This window comes from Globicephala melas, chromosome 7, assembly GCF_963455315.2.
Source record: "Globicephala melas chromosome 7, mGloMel1.2, whole genome shotgun sequence".
In the NCBI taxonomy this organism is placed as follows: Eukaryota; Metazoa; Chordata; class Mammalia; order Artiodactyla; family Delphinidae; genus Globicephala; species Globicephala melas.
The window spans coordinates 81,643,186-81,661,807 of record NC_083320.1 but is presented as its reverse complement, the minus strand read 5'-3'; the positions used below and the strand labels follow the sequence as shown (position 1 = coordinate 81,661,807).

The 18,622-nt window shown below is 35.7% G+C and overlaps 1 protein-coding gene across 11 annotated transcripts in view; it reads left to right on the top strand.

The window, feature by feature from the left end:
• Positions 1-18,622, top strand: part of MBD5 (methyl-CpG binding domain protein 5) — a 407,333-nt gene that overhangs the window by 49,869 nt on the left and 338,842 nt on the right. For 8 of the 11 annotated variants that reach the window (XR_011377588.1, XM_070045990.1, XM_070045985.1 and 5 more), the window contains exon 2: positions 14,156-14,224. The exons of the other annotated variants lie outside the window; for them this stretch is intronic. The gene's annotated coding sequence lies outside the window, so the exon portion shown is untranslated. The remainder of the gene's footprint in view (positions 1-14,155; positions 14,225-18,622) is intronic. 11 annotated transcript variants of the gene reach the window in all.

The following is an 18,622-nucleotide window of genomic DNA, read 5'->3' as shown; positions in this document are numbered from 1 at the left end:
GGCTCGAACCCATGTCCCCTGCATTGGCAGGCAGATTCATAACCACTGCACCACAAGGGAAGTCCTACCCATACTTCTTTTAACACACATCCTTTGACCCTTTCAGATCTCTAATTTCTATTAGTATTTTTGCTGGTAATCATGAACTTCTTTGGTTAATGCTAACTGCAAACATAATTTCACATAATGGGTTATCATAGCTATAATTTGGAATCAGCCAATAATCCTGTCATTATGTTGGAAAATTTAATATCACAAAAAAGGTGTGTAATTGTCAATATTTTATTAACTATCAAAATATTTTATCATCAAAATATTTTATTCATGGAGATAAATGCTACACAGACTGGAACTAATGACCTAATACCTAACCTTCTAAGACACGTTTAAAGAAAAATGTTTAACATTGTTGACCCATCTCTCTTATCTATTCTCGATGTATAGCTTTTCTGTCTTCATTTTGAGAAATCCACTGAAATATATTTCCAGGTCAGCCTCATTAAAGTTTTTAAAACAAAATTGAAATGATCAAGTATCTGAAGTTATTCATTGCCACCCAGGCCAGTTCTAATTCATAAAATGCTGACCTGGAATTTCAGCAGAATTGTGAATAGTTTGACTCTATTTGCCAATGTCAAAACCATTGGCTTTGTGTTGTCAATATCCTGAGTACTGGGTTAGGCCTAACGTACATCGGCGTTATCCTCTTATATCAGTCTTATGTCAGTGACTTTCAGATATTTTAGAGGGTGACAGTAGTGTTGGCAGGAGTAACTCCCCCTGAGGATATTGTAGTTAGAGAAGCAAAGTCAGTTTTGATAATGCAAATGAGAGAAAGTGAAGCTTCATAGAATATTTTGTTAGTGGGTGAATACAGAAAATAAACCATTTTCTATGTGCCTTTGATTCTCAAGTCAGAGAAGCAGTCCCTGTCCATCCATGGCATCCCTATCTCAATTATAGCTGTGACCACTCTCCTGCCTATTAAAACTTGCCTTTGCATATTTTCATTAGTGTCCAGATCACAGAAGCTAATTTAATTTTAATTTAATAAAGCATGTTTGCATGTTAATAAATACTACTTTATCTCTAGTGGATCTTTGGGGATTATTGAGACAAAATCAAAACAAAAGAGACAAACAAAAACCTTTGTCTTATTGTGTAAAGGAAGTTTAGAATCAACATGAAGGCGAAGTCTGAAGGTATGGATTTAGGGGCAAATGATTAATCTTTCCCTCAGTTAGAAGATACATGTATTCATATACTAAATTTATGAGTGAGTAGTCATCTAGCTGAGGCGTTTATATCTTGTGATGCAAGAGATGTCTTAAAATCATAACCCTTCAATAAAATTAGTATATATGGAAATTCTGTGTATTCTGTATTTAGTTTTAGACATGTCTTCTACAGCTAGCAAGTTTCAGCTAACATCAGAAAATGATCCAGGAATGTAGAGTCATGAGAGAAGCAGTAGTTTAATTTGTATAAATATTCTTTTATTTCAAAAGTGTGATTCTTTAGTTTTCTGAACTTTCGAGTTATATGTTTGGAACCTAGCATTTTACTAGTTGCTAAATAAATGTATATTATTGAAAAAAATGATCTCATTGATTTTCCCATTTTATCCAACAGCATATCTAAAGTAGAAATGTGTGGTAATGTAAATACAACACTTACTATATATAATAATACTTTAAAAATTATACCTAACATCACATTTTGACCTAGCATTGTTTAGGCCTAAAACCTTTAGCATTGAGCCCCACTTTAAAGACTAGTTAGGCTTAAAATAGACTTTTTACATTCATTCTTAAAGTTTTTAGATGGTCTGGGAGAAAGATAAATACATATGTGGCTTTTTCACTAATTTGTGGATCTACTAAATTTTTTTTCAACTTTTTATTTTATATTGGAGTATAGCTGATTAACAATGTTGTGATAGTTTCAGGTGCACAGCAGAGCGACTCAACCATACATATACGTGTATTCATTTTCCCCCAGACTCCCCTCTCATCCAGGCTGCCACATAACATTGAGCAGAGCTCCCTGTGCTATACAGTAGGTCCTTGTTGGTTATCCTTTTTAAATATAGCAGTGTGTACATGTCAATCCCAAACTACCTGACTATCCCTTCCCCTCATCCTACCCCCCTGGTAACCATAAGTTCATTCTCTAAGTCTGTGAGTCCGTTTCTGTTTTGTAAATATGTTCACTTGTATCATTTCTTTTTTGGATCTACTAAATTTTAAAGTAAACAGGAATTATGAAGTAAGGAGAAAATGCTTAAAAGAAAACAAAAATATTCAAAAGTATTACATATTATAATTACAACTATGTAAACATACAGCTATTTAAACATTAAAAATGTTAGAAGGAAATGTAGTGAAATCCTGAATGATTTGTATTAAGGTGCTAAAATTAGGGCCCTTTTTTCCCTTTCTTCTAGATTCAATATTTCTGTAATATGGTTGTTACTTTTATGATGAGAAGAATAAATATGTTTTCACAAAATGCAATAAAGGAAGCTAGAATTAAATATAGAAAAGCATTTGCTGCTTCTAATTATAGCAGATGTTTCAAAGGCACTTATATTAAATGTAAGGGTAATTCAAGTACCCAAAAGGCCATACTTCCTTTAGAGTATGTATCAGTATAAGAAGCAGCTCATGGCTCATAGAGTCAGAGTTCTAGGCAATGTAAAAGTGGTTAAATAAATGTTAACTTGTTTGTTGTCTCCAAACCTTTGCATTCCCACAAACACCTGAATAAAAACTCTGAGAGGATGGGGTTCTTGTCTTTTTAAATTGTTATATCCCTAGCATTTATAATCGTTCTGGGATATAGTAGTAGCAAAATAAGTATATGTTGAATGAGCAAATAAATAACACATGAGATATGCAGTTAACTCCTAATTAATTATGTTCCAGTGTAAATTATTTATGTTCTCTGTTCCCTTACTATCTCCCCTGGTTTAAGCTGTAAAACCAGAGGAATATGAAATTTGTCACAAGGATTAAAGATACCTTGAACTACAGAGAATGTATCAACATGGAGCCAAGCAAAATCAAACTTGATAAGCAGTTACATCCGCATTACTCGTAACAAAACATCTGGCTCTGAGGAGGAATGAGTATAGTTGGCCCTCGGTATCGGCAAGTTCCACATTTGTGGAAGGGCCGACTATGGAACTTGAGCATCTGCAGATCCACATCGGGTCCTGGAACCACTCCCATGCAGATACCAAGGGACTGCAGTACAGTGAGCAGGGCAGAGAGGTGATAGGCACATCCCATAAATCCTAATCTGCTTTCCGTAAATGGACCCTGTATTGCAGCACAATCCAAGGCGGCACTCACTCAGAAGGCTTCCCAGGTGGTTCCGTGCATGCTCAGATGAGCTGATGCACCCCTCTCTGGGTCCACCCCAGAATCATAGCTTTAAATCCTTCTGTTTCTTCCACATAGTGCCTACTGCACTGTCACTCATGCTTTTGTGGGGGAATTTCAGGTATCTTAGCACACAAACCATACAAAATATCAGTAACTGCTCATTTTGAAGGTGATTACATTAATTTAGGAGGTAAATCATTTAATCTTCCTCATGGCCAGTATACTCATTTCCTTTTATTCATTAGCGTGATACTATGTAAATAATTTTTAGATTCTTCTGAATCTTTCTGCTTTCTTTTGTTCTGTAGCCTCATTCTTTTTGGTTGCTGTGTCCTTCTATGCTTCTTTCCTCTTTAAGGAAATATTTTGCCCTTCTTGTGCAAAACCAGAGGCATTTTTCATGGATCCTTTAGACTTTGTGAAAGTATAATTTCCTTTCTCTAGTCCTACACCTCTATAGTTTTAGGCTGAAACTGCTCTCTCCAGAACCACTGGAATGTTTATATGACAGGATCTCTCATTATGAAACCTGAATTTTCTGATTCTCGTCACTCATTCAGTGTTTTCTGTGGTATCTTCCCTTTCCTAGAGCACATATCCATCTCCCTGTCAAGCTTCTTTCAAGTCTCCTTGTTCCTTTAGACTCTCACAGGTTCTCTAAACTCCTCAGGTCTTTGCCATTTTCCCAGGACCACCAGCATCTCATTGTTGATTGTTCTTCATCTCACATGGTCATATTTCCCATTATTCATCTTTTGTCCTTTCTATATCTTCTCTGATTGACATTAGCTCATTCATTCACTTATTCATTCAACAGATATTTACTGAGTCACCACCATGCACCAGAGCTGTGCTAGGTATTAGGGTAAGTGGTAAAAGAAACAAACATGGTCCGAAACCTTACGGAGTTTTCTGTCCAGTTGAAGGATTAAACATTAACCTCATACTTATACAATTGTTATACTTGCATTCCTTAATCTGCATGTGATTTCAGGGGAAGTAGGTTTTTATTACAGAACCGTCTTGTGCATTTGCAACCCAAAAAGGAATAAGATAATCTTACCTTTTTGCTGGTAGCCTAGGCATAATTTCAAGACCATTTGCCATGTTTCCAACAAAATGAGTAGGTTATCCCCTATAAAAATCTTGTTAATAATTGTAACCAGTGTTCTTCTTGGCCATTTAGGCATGATTTACTATGATTCTCACAAAAATTTATGAAGAAATGGGCACAAAGAAGTCAGTGGCTGTAGTTATTCAGGCGCTATGTGAGAGAGTGGAGGTTCAAATCCAAGTCTGTTCAGTCCCAGAATCTGAACTCTGTTATTGCTCATATTTGCTGATTTCCACCACAAGTGAAATTAAAAGTCAAATGTATAAAATTTGTGTTGACCCTTTGCTGTTACTAACCATCCAGTATATCTGCTCTGTAATATGTTAAGGAATTTTGTTTCAAAAATCAAGATATAACCATATTCACAAAGCCACTTTTTGTTTGGTTGATTTTGACTATGAAAGAGATTATGACTTTTGAAACACTGGGAAATACTCTCAAGTGGAAAATATTTTTGTAAAAGGATTGATTGCATATTAGTATTATTTACGATTTTAAATCAACTTCTGCTTGATTGAGAGTCACTAAACATACTTTGTTAAAAATTTTTTAAGTGAGAAGATGAAAAGATATCATACATGCTTCCCCCCAAGTATATTTTGTATATTTTTCACTTTATAATATTCACTTAATGTATTTCACCCAAAAATTAGATATAGAGCATCCCAATCAAGGCCCTGTATTCCACCATGCCCTTATTGAAATATTTCTCTTTTTATCCATTGTTTATATCATTTATAAAAAATATTTTTTAATCCTTCACATTTTCGCTATCAGGAAACTTTTTTCTGCTAGATAAAGATTGCACAAAAAAATTGAAAACCTGGCTTAGAAATACTATATAAAGTCTTTTTTTGCCTGCTTGCAATTTAATACTTAGTTTCATTTTATAGAATACAGATTTTTTTTTTAAATTTTATTTATTTATTTATTTGGCTGTGTTGGGTCTTTGTTTCTGTGCTAGGGCTTTCTCTAGTTGCGGCGAGCGGGGACCGCTCTTCATCGCGGTGCACGGGCCTCTCACTGTCACAGCCTCTCTTGTTGTGGAGCACAGGCTCCAGATGCGCAGGCTCAGTAGTTGTGGCTCACGGGCCCAGTTGCTCCACGGCATGTGGGATCTTCCCAGATCAGGGCTCGAACCCGTGTCCCCTGCATTGGCAGGCAGACTCAACCACTGCGCCACCAGGGAAGCCCCTAGAATACAGATATATGTGGTACTTAAAAGCATTGGACTTGAAGTCAAATAACAAGATCTCTGCCTCGTTTTGCCATTAATATTGGGCAAATCACTTAACTACCTAACCTTTTCCATGCTTCTCTTCTCATATAAGATGCCACCAACTCCCTGTGACATGCCTAACTGAAGCTTCATCTTTATTTTGGGATCATAAAATTCACCCAACTAGAATTTAAAATATTCCCAAAACAAGGACATATAAAACAAAAGATACTATATTATAATAGCCATTGAATAAATAAAACAATTTTGACAGATCTTAGTTAATATTTTCCCTTATTTTTTACCTCTTAAAATATAACTTTTTAAAATATTTAAATATTTCAGTATAATGTTTGTTGATTTCCAATTCATTATTTCAGTATGTATAAATTTTTCATCATGTTACATTGATCTTTCAGTGGAAACTTGGGCCTGTTAAAGTCTTTGTCTCAGATTAAAAAACAATGTCTTAAAAAAAAAAAATGTCTTTAATAGTCCGTGTTTTTTGTTTTGTTTTTTAGAACCAAGCGATTAACCTTCACTGTGCAAATATATACTTTTAAGAGTGATTCAGGCTTACCCTATATTGGCTCATCTTCTTTAAGAAAAAATTGTCTTCATTTAAAAAAAATACATCACCATGAATTCTTTGGAAGAAAGCCATTATGTAAATACAGGTTATCTTGTTACTATTTATAGAATATTTTTGCCATTTAATGGTGGCTGATTTTTTTTCCCCCCTGAGGCCTTTTTCTCTCTTTCTCAAACAATCCACTCCCCTATCCTCCATCTCCAACTAATAGCATTTTCTTGTTGCCATCATTTTTCCTTATTTATTTGGTTGAGAATTGACACTGTTAATGACAGTGGGTTTTTAAAGAGTTGTAGTAAACATTTTTGATTGTCTTTAAGTTTGTTCTTATTTTTCTAATATAACGTTTTTGTCTTTTTTCAAAATATTTGGCTAATGGCTTCCATTGTATTTGATTATGGAAGTTGATGGGGAGATCTGTGAAGAAGAGAAAACATAGGAGTACATATTTTATAACTGTAAACCAATACTTTCAGAAGAGTAACAGCATTTCTTTTCCTACCAATGGCACAGGATGTGGCAGGCCAAGAGAAGCCTGGGACCAAAGCTGATTTAGGCTGATAAGAGGTGACAGATAATGAGGGTCTCTGCAAACACAGAGCTTTAAGCAGAAAATTAGCTACCCTGGAGAGAATATAAATTCTCAAATAATAGAAGATGGAGTCTAATTTTAAGTCAGGAAAGCCCCTGAAAGCAGAAGTGAGTAGGTTCTAGCTACTAAGAAGCTGGCAGAAAAGGGATCAGTAGGAAGGAGGGAGAAGGAAACACTAGGCAGATTGACCCAGGGATGGATCCTCTGTGTCACAAAAATGTATTTGGTCTGAGTAGCCAACACAGCAGGTCCTGACCACTGAAACAAGGGCAGGGTTGAGAAACACTGTCCAGGTTCAGGGCATTTCTGCTTGAGTGTGAGGAAACAAGGAATGGCTGGTTTTCTTGGCAGCCAGTGTAAAGCAATGTTTCCCACATCACTGTTATAATTATTATAGTAATTGTTGATTGTGGCAGAGAAGCTAATCTAAATCTCATATTTTGAATAATGGCATTTTCTAACATCCAGTCCAAGAGAAACTGTTGTTATTACCTCAGCCTTTGAAACCTTTGCAAGATTCCTTGGGCACCAGAACAATTTCTGATATCCAGGGCTTTTAAAAGCTTTTTGGCTATTATCACATAGTCTTTAGCTAGTTAGGAAGCCCCCCCAATTTTCTTTTTTAAAGGTGACCATGGATCACGTTGAGAGAGTAACATTTGCAGATACTGATACGTGTCCATAGTCCCTTATCTATAATTCTGAACTTTAAAAAGTTCAGAGGGAGGAGGGAGGGAACTCACACTTTTTAAATAAAAAATTAAGTAAAAGTGTATTTAGTTAAGGCAGCAAAATCTGACTTGCACTTAACTCAGTTGGTCGCAAATCCAGAACTGAGTTTATGTGAGGCTATTTGTAGGCTTTATGTTTCCCATGTGTGAATACTGCTATATTTTACTGCAGAAATATTTATGTGTTTGATTCTCAGGTGCTGCCCCAGTCACCTCTGGGGATATCACATCATATATACTATATGCACTATATTACCTTTCTAAAATTAAAAGCAAAATACATATATATCAGTGCTGAAATTCTGCTAGCCCCAGTGGTTTTGAGTGAGAGGTATTGTGTCTGTTAGTAGTTTTAGTCATGTGACCCTGGGGTCACATACTTAGTAACTGTTAACTGTGATGGGCCTCATCATCCTGGAGAGAGTAATACAGGCAGTCTGTAATTTGTATATCAGTTTTTTCACTCAGAATTGCTTTATCATAGAAATGCTGTTTTACCTGGTGGTTATGCTTGGTGGTATTATGTCACTTTAATCAATCCATAGTGTATTTAAGGCATAATATTAGCAGTGTTTCTATAGAAAATATTTTTAAATTGTACCTATCTCCTTTACTCCATCTTGGCCAGCCCTCAAACATAAACACACACCTACTGCAGCCTTCATGTGACTTCTGAGTCTCACTTATCCCATCATGCAACAAGAGTAGCAATTCCAACAGGCCCAGACCATTGCTAAAGGCTCCTTTAACCAACAGGATGCAGGGTGGAGATGGAGTTCTTTTTGCTTCTTCTGGCTTCCCTATCATTCTTTTCATCTTTAGACTCTAGGAACTGCCCTGCCTAATCCTTTTCCATTTATACCATCTGTAATTCTCATGTTTATTTGGAAGTAATGCAACTATTTTCCCTTCTTTCTTATGTACCACTTTACCTTTGTCTTTAATTTTGAGCTATCCACTTAACTCTTCTGTCTTTCAATTTTCCTTTCATAAAAATGTTTTTATTCAAAACTACATGATAGATGAGCTATTAAGTAACTGACACCAGGAAGAAAGAATATTAGAGCACTACTACCAAGAAGTTAGAAAAGCTAGAAGCATGGCTTCTTGTCCATCATGACCTTTTAGTTTCTTGCAGATTATTAGTTTATATGACAAGTCAGTTTGCGAAGGAATACACCCATTAGTACCTTTTCCTATAAATGGTTTCCCAATTTCACTCTGTCCTGTATGTATACACATAATGTACATATTGGTATACTGCTTTTAAACAAATATCCTAGAAACTATCCATGCAGACAAGTATCTTTTCTTAGAAAGTAATCATGTGAGAGGCTATGTACTTATTTCAGTGCTGTTGCTTTGCTTAAATACTTTTGGAACTCCTTAGGTTGTCTAAACAGTATGACATCATTTTGAATGTTATCTGTATTATCAGTCATTTTTTGAGGGCTAAGTTTGAATTAACAAGCAACTGTCTGAGTGATGTCTAATAAGCAAAGTTTTGTTTTTGTGCTTTGTTTCTTGGTCAAAAACAAGTGAAAGTTTAAAATCAGTAGAATTCTGTTAGGTTTTTAAATAGATTCTTACAGTAGTTCTAGAAGAGAAGGTTCAAAGCTATTCGGAACAATGTAGACCTGTAATCCTATACTTTGTTTTTCGGGGTTTTTTGGCCACACCCTGTGGCATGTGGGATCTTGGTTCCCCGACTAGGGATCTAGGGATCAAAACCATGCCCCCTGCAGTGGGAGCATGGAGTTTTAACCACTGGACCGTACGGGAAGTCCCTGTAATCCTGTACTTTGAATAGAGCAACATTTATTTGGTGTATAGGTTTTTGTACGTTGATTTAAAATACATGCTATTCTTAGGTTTATTATTTTGTAACATTTGAACATTCAGATACAGACACTAAATGATATGGGATTATTAGGAAGTTGAAGCTGTGGAAATTCAGATACAAAAGAAAGAGTTTTCTTGAAAACTTAGCATGTTTCAATTCTTCTTTCATTGCTTTGAGCTGATGAGTTTATCTGGAAGAGCAGAAGAGACTGATCTGGAATAACATTTTATTAAGTACCCACAAAATAATGGGTAATTACTGGGTATTATATATTAATTATCTTGTTTAATCTTCATAACAGTTTTGGAGATACTTACTCTATTCCCTTTTATAGATGAGGAAATTGAGATCCAGAGAACTGAAGATTTTACCATGTCCTTGATCACATGGGTAATAGGTAACAGAGCCTTCTGAGCCTCTGACTTTTGTTTTTAGCCCTAAATTTTTTAGACCATGCCTACTATCCTTACCAATTAGTGGTATATTCTATTATTATATAGTGAGACAGTGAGACCTTTTCTTACAAATACAATGCCATCAGATTAATTACAGTATTCATTATTTGTACTCCAATGGCAGAATTTTTCAGTATGGTGTATTGGAGGTCTTCACTTACAGAAAACTCTCCGAACTATTTACCCCATCCCAGATGATACTATGTGATTGACTTGGCCCCTGAGTATCTATCTACCCTCATTTGCAATCCAAATTAACCTATTTCTTGACACACCAAACTTGTTTCTCCTTTAGGACATTTACACAAGTTGTTCCCTCTACCTAGAATGTTCTTCTCTCAGTCTTTCCATAGGTGGCTCTTGTTAGTCAGATCTCAGCTTAAATGTTAACTCCTTAGAAAAGTCTTCTCCAACCACCACCAAATCTAAAGAAATCACTCAAGTCACATTACCTTGTTTTAATTCTGTTTATGGCATTTACTACTGTCCTGTATTTTTCTGTTTATTTATGTATTTATTGTCCCCCTAACTAATAGAATGTAAGCTCCATGAGAGCAGGAACCTTGTCTATCTTGTTCACCAGAACCTTAAACAGCCTAGCCAAGAAATAGCTGTAGGAATAAATGAATGAATTGTGTCTAGAAAATATAACAGATTATTCAGATTACAGAAAACTAGGAATAATGTAGATTTAGAGATATTTGGACCAGTGGTTCACATAGCCTGCTAAAATAACCTGGCTAGCAGCATCAGCGTCACCTGGAACTTTGATAGAAAAGCAAATTCCAAAGACCTAGCCAAGAGCTATTGAATCAGAAACTCTGGAGGTGGGACCTCGCAGTCTGTTTTTTATTAAAACAGAGACCAGCTGCTGCAAAGAGTAATTAAATTTTTAATAAGTTGCAGACAAAGCTTGATCAAAGAAGTGCATTGGCATTCTAAGGATTAGTATAATCTAGTATCTCCTATAGATCTTAGAAGGAAAATTAAGTACAGAGCCCTGTATTTGAAGCCCATTGCTCTAAACTGAAGGTTTACTCAGGGACATTAAAATATTTTCACAATCCCACTTAAATTTTATCTGTCTTGAAATATTGATTTCTACTGTCATTTTCATATGTACCCATTAAGTAGTGTTCAGCTAAGTTTAGTGGTATGAGTACATATAAAGTAGTTCAAAAAAAAGAATGAATCCAGAATGGCATCTGCATTGATATTTTGAGATATTGATTTTTTTCTATCCGGCACGGTACCAAAGCCTTATCTTTTTTGATCTAGAAGAGAATATTGTAAAAAATAATATGCTTAATTCTCTAAAAGTCTAACCATTTTTGAAGAGGAAGAAATGTATTGTAACTTATGGAATGGCAGCCACAAGCCAGGTACATACAAGTATCAGAGCTAATAGGTATAGAATCAGCTATTCAGAGAGTAAGATAAGTGACTTGACCAAAATTCCTTGGGTACTGTGCCAGTGAAAGGCTTGAAACCTAAGTGTGTCTATTTCCAAAGCCAGTGCTTTTTCTACCATTGGATGCTGCCTCATAATGCCAGTGTAAAAGACCAGGTGAATCATCTTAAAACATTACTGGAAGCTAGCAGGGTATAAATAATAAATGAAAAATAAAATTACCACAAGTTATACTCTTTCCTCACTAAATATAGTTAAAAGGTTAACATTACTCTCAGCATATGCCTAATCACTTGAAAATGTTGGATCACAATTAAGAAATCCAGATTCAGCAACTCTTTTTAACAGGTGGGAAAATGTTGTTTGTCATAGAAATGTTCATTTTCAAATTCTTGAAAGAACACAGTGAATATTAAGATAACATTATTTAAAGAAGTATTTGAGACTGAACAAATTTCCCCATATTCTGTTGCTTTAGAAATTAAAACTACTTCCTTATGTTATTTTTACATTAGATCTTGAAGGGAATACAAAATTAAATGTAATTGCTAGCAAATGATTTATAGCTGACCGCCTGTCATTTTATATTATTGGTTGCATTATTTAATCCCTTTAGTACATATACAATCTGTATTTAAGTAAAAAGTACACTTGATTTATTTAGTATTAAAGTGCTTTAGTAATATAGGGTGTATTTTAAGGAAATACCTTTATTTGAAGACTTTATTTTCAGGTGCTTAAAATTTATTCCTTTCTTATGAAAGGTGGGAACATTTAATAATTAGATTTAACATTTATAAAGTGTTTTGAGAGTGTGTAGAATAGTATAACTACAAATTACTTATTATGAGCAATATATGTCCCCATGCATAATACTCATTTTTAAATTAATTCCATTAATTTGAGTTAGATTATCTTTGAAGTATTCTTGCTACCTTCAACAGAGTTGGAAAAAAAAAAATTTCAGAGTGAAGAAGCAGTTTTTCAGTGTTTGCAAGTGTTAAATGTTAATTGGGATCCCTGAGCTATAAAGCCACCAAGTGTGGGAGAAGGGAAATTGAGTACCCTTTTCTTCTTAAAAGAGAATATAGAAAGTCATTGAAATATTGTTAAGAGTTAAAAGAGCAATATTATCAAATTTTAATTACCCCAGGACAAATTGTATAATCAGTTTAACATTTACACTTTTCCTTTTCTTTCTTTCTTTGATATGCTTTTGACTATTTAAAAGCGAATTACAAGAGAACAGAGAAGGAAAAGGAAAATGATGCAGACAGACTATGAACATTTAACCTGGTAATTTGTTAGACGTTCTGGAAAAAATGGGGGATAAATTACTGAAAAAGCTATAGAACTATAAAGTATTGTTCTTCCTTATCTTAAAGCAGTGGTTCTCAGCTCCTCATTGCACATTGCACAATGTTTGGAGATATTTTTGATTGTCCTCACCTGAGAGTAGCAAGATATTACTACTGGCATCTAGTGGGTAGAGGTCAGATATGCTGCGCTAAACATCTTACAGTGCACAAGACAGCCTCCAACAACAAAAAGTTATCCAGTCCAAAAATATCAGTAGTGTTAGGCTGAGAAACTCTGCTGCAGAAAGAGACACACCTCTCTCAAAAATAATATAAATACAGAGAGATTATGCATAAGGCCATACAACTACTAAATGAAGTGGCCAGAACTTAAACTTGGATCTGCTGATGCCAGGCATTGTGCTTTCCTTGGCTCTTAGAATCAAAATTTAATTTATCTTTGGAGAATTATGGTGGAGTGGAGGAGGAACAAGAGAATCATCAGAGTCAATGCTATGTCTCCATTTCTGTTATGTTCCTCTTAATTGTAGTATAATTGGGTTTATATATATATATTTTTAGATGTCTTATTTATGCAGTCTCTGGTAGTACCCTTTGTTTTGGAATTGATATCTTCAATTTTTCCGCATTAAAAACTTAATCGAGGGCTTCCCTGGTGGCGCAGTGGTTGAGAGTCCGCCTGCCGATGCAGGGGACACGGGTTCGTGCCCCGGTCCGGGAAGATCCCACATGCCGCGGAGCGGCTGGGCCCGTGAGCCATGGCCACTGAGCCTGCGCGTCCGGAGCCTGTGCTCCGCAACGGGAGAGGCCACAACAGTGAGAGGCCCGCGTACCGCAAAAAAAAAAATTCTTATACATTTATGGTATGCCTTTCTAGATGCCTTGAATTGAAAAAACATTGATAGTATGTATCAAGTTTTTTCTTTTTTTTTTAGTGTTTAGTTTAGTGAAAAAAATTAAAACATGTTTAGTGAAAAAAATTAAAACAGGATACAAAATATATATAGCTGCTTTTGACGAAAAATAAAAGATATAGAAAAAATACTGGCAGATAAAATATCTGGTATATAGTATTACTTACAAATTCAAACTGGTGGTACTACAGTATTCTACTAAACAAAGTAGGTTATATTGATCCATTCATTCATGTACCAAAATATTTTCTTAATGCCTTGTAAGTTTCAAGCACTATGCTACATTCTAGACATAAGGCAGGGAACAGGAGAAGCACAAAACTTTTCCTTAAAATGCTAAGAGTCTTATCTGGGCAGACAGACAGGTAAGCAATAACAAACTATGCTAGGTAGTAAAGGAGTCCTGTGGGAGTATATAGCAGAAGCCCTGTATTGTTATTAGTAAGTGTAGGCTAGGTTAATCTTGGTAGCAAATTAACCCAGATATCTCAGTAATTTATTACACAAGGAATTTGCTTTTCACACAAGTAAGATCCAGTTTATATCAGGCATTTCTCCTCCATCTTGCTTCTTCAGGTGGCTTCTTCAGTTGTCATGACAGAGGAAGTAGGAAGTAGAGAATTGGACATTTTTAAGGACAATCCTGTAAGTTGTTTACTTCTTTTTCCTCTCATCTTACTGGCCAGAAATCAACCTCATTCCCCCAACCTTACTCGAAGGCATGCTAGAAAATGCAGAGGAGGTACATTTGACTGTTTGTTGAGCACCAGCTCTGCCACTGGCCTATACCACAGACTGGACATAGGAAAGGCCTCCCTGGAAGCTGTGGCATTTAAATTGAGACCTGAAAAATAAGTAGTTACCTAGACCAGTAAAGACATGGAAAAATTATTTCAGGTAGGAATAATCTTGTTCCAGTGCCTAGAGGAGACAGAAGGATGACCCTTTAAAGAACTGGAAATTCAGTATTTGAGCTTTGAATGTAGGGGGAGGGCAGGCAGGGGCACATTCATGAAGGACTTTATAAGTTGTGTTAAGGTATTTTAAAATTATTCTGAAGGCGAGGAGAAGCCACTGGAAGGTTTAAAGCATGATAAAGTTTGAGCAATGTGAGTAGAGTAATGTAATAAAGTTTGCATTTTAGAAAAGTCATTCTGGTTGCAGTGAAGAGTATGGATTGAAGGAGAGCAAGATTGTAGGTGCGAGGCCAGTTAAGAATCTCCAGTATCAGTCCAGTTAAGCAATGATGGTGACCTGTAGGAAGAATAGGGATAGAAAGTAATAGATTGGAGAGATATTTAAGAGTTATAGTTGTTGGAATTTAGTAGTTCATTGGAAGAACAGTAATAAGTGGGTTATTTGGGGGATGGGGAGTGATTAATTCAGTTTGAGATATCTTGAGTTCAAGACATATAAACCATCAGAGTGTTTCTGTCTGAATGAAAGATTTGAATACATAGATAGGTCTAGAAATCCGAAGAGAGATCTGAGCTGAAGATACAGATTTGGGATTTATCAGCATTTAGATCATACTTAAGCCACAAGAGTAGGTGAGTTTGTACATGCATACTGTAAAGGAAAGAGGGCCTGTGGCAGAGCCCTGTGGACAACATTTAAGGCAGAGGTTCTTAATTTTCACAGTGTCTGTGAAAAAAGACGGAGAAGGAGAAAAGAAGGAGGAAAAAAGAAGGAGAAAAAAAGAGTACTACCTGGAAAGAACCTGAGACTGGAGGAGAGCTCTTTTAATAATTGGAGAGACTTAAGCATGTTTAACTGCTAAGGGTAATAGAGAGACTGAACAAATTAGCAACAGAAATGATAAACAGGTAAGAGGATTGAGACTAAAAAACCAGAGCACGAAAAGAAATACCTTTCCATACTAAGAGGAGGGAAGAAGAAATGTTGGAAATCCATGAATAGTAGTTTGTAGCATTGGTGGTAGAAAATTGAGGGAACTGAGTTCTCATCTCATCTAAGGGCAGTGATTTTTTTTTTTCCTATTAACCAGCACTTTATATGCTCTGCTGGGAGTGAGGGAAGAGCTGGTAAGGACAGAATTTTTAGAGAAGTGATGAATGTTTGAAACAATCACTAGGGAGAGGTTGAGAGAGCTAAAGAGGAAAAGCTAATAGGATTACCAGGCATCATTGAGGCCCAAATTGAGGGTGCTTACCAAGGATTTATGGTGGCCACTATCTGTAGAGTTTTATATTTTGTAATTTTTCTGTTGAAGCACTCAGGAACCCAGATACAATGGAAGGACAGTGAGGCAGGGGAATTGAATATATTGACAGGGGAGTGGCTTACGTGATGTACAACGCAATAAAAACAGAGTAGGGAAGGCAGTAATGAGAAAGAACAAAAGGTAGAAAGTAGCCAATGAAATGGTCTTCAATTTTTTAACACATACCATCGATGTATATATGTATTTATAAATTATATGTATTTACCTGTATGCTCATATACTTTATATAAAGCTTATTAAAAATATATTAAATTACATAAGTATAATAAAATCTACTTTGTATAACCTGCAACCTACTTTATATATTCTACAAAAATATAAACTATAAAAATATAAAATATAAATAATGAAAGATTAAAAAGTTCTAAGACTTTCATCTTGTGCTCTACAGGATTGTCTTACACTTGTCTTACAAGTGTATTTTAAGACACTTGTCTTACAATTGTCTTACACTTCCTACTTTGGAGATGACTTGCCTTGAGAATGTATATATATTGGATTGTAATTAGTAGAGAATGCTGGGATGTTGGGAGGTCATGGTCAGAGAGTAGAATGTCTAAATTTATTATTTTGAGGGTAGAGCAGTAATGACATCTGGGACATGTCCATGGAAAAAAATGGTAGATTGAATCACTAAGAAAAATCAAGAAATGGAAGACAAGTATGGGATTATTAATGTAGCATATTGTGGTTACTCTGGTTGATTGCAACTTTGGGGTAAAAATAAAAGCCTGTGAGCCAGGTGCAAGGGGATAAAAAATGAAAGAAGTTTTTGAAGAGGAAGTTATCTAGTAGGTGACAACGAGGAAGAGGGATAAATATACAAGTCTGCAAAAAGCATAGACTTGTACTCCTTGAGAGACTTTTTGTATACACTACCTGCAGTAGACAGTGAATGCTGAAAGATATTCCTAACTCAAAAGTTATTCTTTACTGGGTAATTTGTTTAAGGAAACAAGTCCCTCATCTCCCGTTGATAATCCCTGGGGAGGGATAAAGTGATTCATACTCTAGAGTTAATTGTTATAATTAAATTGATACTTAGTTTAAATCAGTACTAAGGAATGGAAGCAAAAACTTCCAAGAATTGGAGCATAATTTTGGAATCTTTAGTCAGATGTCCTTTTTTTCTCTCCAGAAAATTGGGATCCATCTTACACTACTATCAATTCATGAATGCGTTTATATGGTAGTTTTTATAATGATATTATTTCATGTAGATTGATGTTTAGATTAATGAAAAGAAAAAAATGTATGAAATCAGTACTGTCTTGAAAACTGCCAGCTGTATGATCCTAAGTATGGGGAATTTTTAATGGCAGACCTGGATAAATTAGGAGATTTTGAATTTCTGGAGGTTATCATGAGGGTCTACAAACCAAGGTAACATGAGGAAATGAAAGTGTGTGTCAGGAGAGAAAGGTAAGACAAACTGAGGGAGAACTGAGTCTGATTTGCAGAATTTTCTGAAACCAGAATGGAGACTGTTTTGTCTCTGAAATTCATCAGACCCTATGACTTTAGCTGCTAACTTCATTGTGTCTTTGTTCATTCCCGTCTAACCTGCAGTTTCTGAATATCTACTTTCTCCAGCTTTCCAGGGTCTTGCCTTTCAGTCCTTTATAGCAGGGTAGAGGTAGAGAGAAGCATTCATTCATTCATATACTCATTTATCAAGATGATTTTTATTGATCATCCATCACTACTTGATGCTGGGTATGCAGTAGTAAATAAGAAAGTTCATATCCTCAAGGAGCTTACAGGCTAGTAGGATGGAGGGATAAATAACTGGAACATAGTGTGATAAATTCACTAAAATCTAATAGAAGGGGCACCTAAATCCATTCCTTAGCAGTCAGATGAGTCTTCTTGGAGAATGTGACATTTCATGTAAGACCTAAGACCTTTGAGGAGATGAAGATCAGAGTGAGTGTTGGGTCACAGGGGAGGATGAATGTTCAGGCTGAGAGAATAGAATAGAATGTCCCTAATGCAAGAGAAAGCAAAAGCCATATATTGACTGGGAAAATTAGATCAGATGTTAACCCCCCCTGTCTTCCCCATCTCCATCATTAGAGATATACTCAGATTTTCATACAAGTACAAACCTCTATACATAGGCCTCAAATGCCAGAGTCTCAAACTTGCATGTATGGAAGTACCTTATTCCAGTTATCTAATGGTGCATAACAAATTACCCAAAACTAATGGGATAGAACGTACATTTATTATACTCACAGATTCTGGGTCAGGATTTCAGACAGGGCATAGTGGGGATGGTTTGTCTCAATTCCATGATGTTTGGGGTCCAGCTTGAGGATTGGAAGTCTGTGAGAGCTAAAGTCATCTGCATCATTGTTCATTCAACTTTTTAGCAATTAATTTTGGATGTTGGCTTGGGGAATTAATTCTTCTCTAAAAGGACTACTTTGTATGGTCTCCTCATGGGCTAGTTTGAGTTTCCTCATAGCATGGGGACCAGGACCCAAAAGCAAGTGTCTCAAGAAGAAGAAAATTAGGTGGAAGTTTTATATACTTTTTATGATCTAACCTCAGGTGACCTAATCATCTTTACCATATTCTACTTGTTAGAACAGTCATGGGCTCATGTTGAAGGGAAGGGAAAATACCACCTACCTCTCAGTGGGAGGAGTGTCAGTCACATTGTAAGAAGAGAATGTGGGAAAGGATTGATTTATTGATTAGCATCTTTGGAAGGTACAATCTTGCATATTCCTCACTTAAGAATGTTCACAAATAAGATCAAATCTATGTTCCACTGCACCAGTAACAGTCAT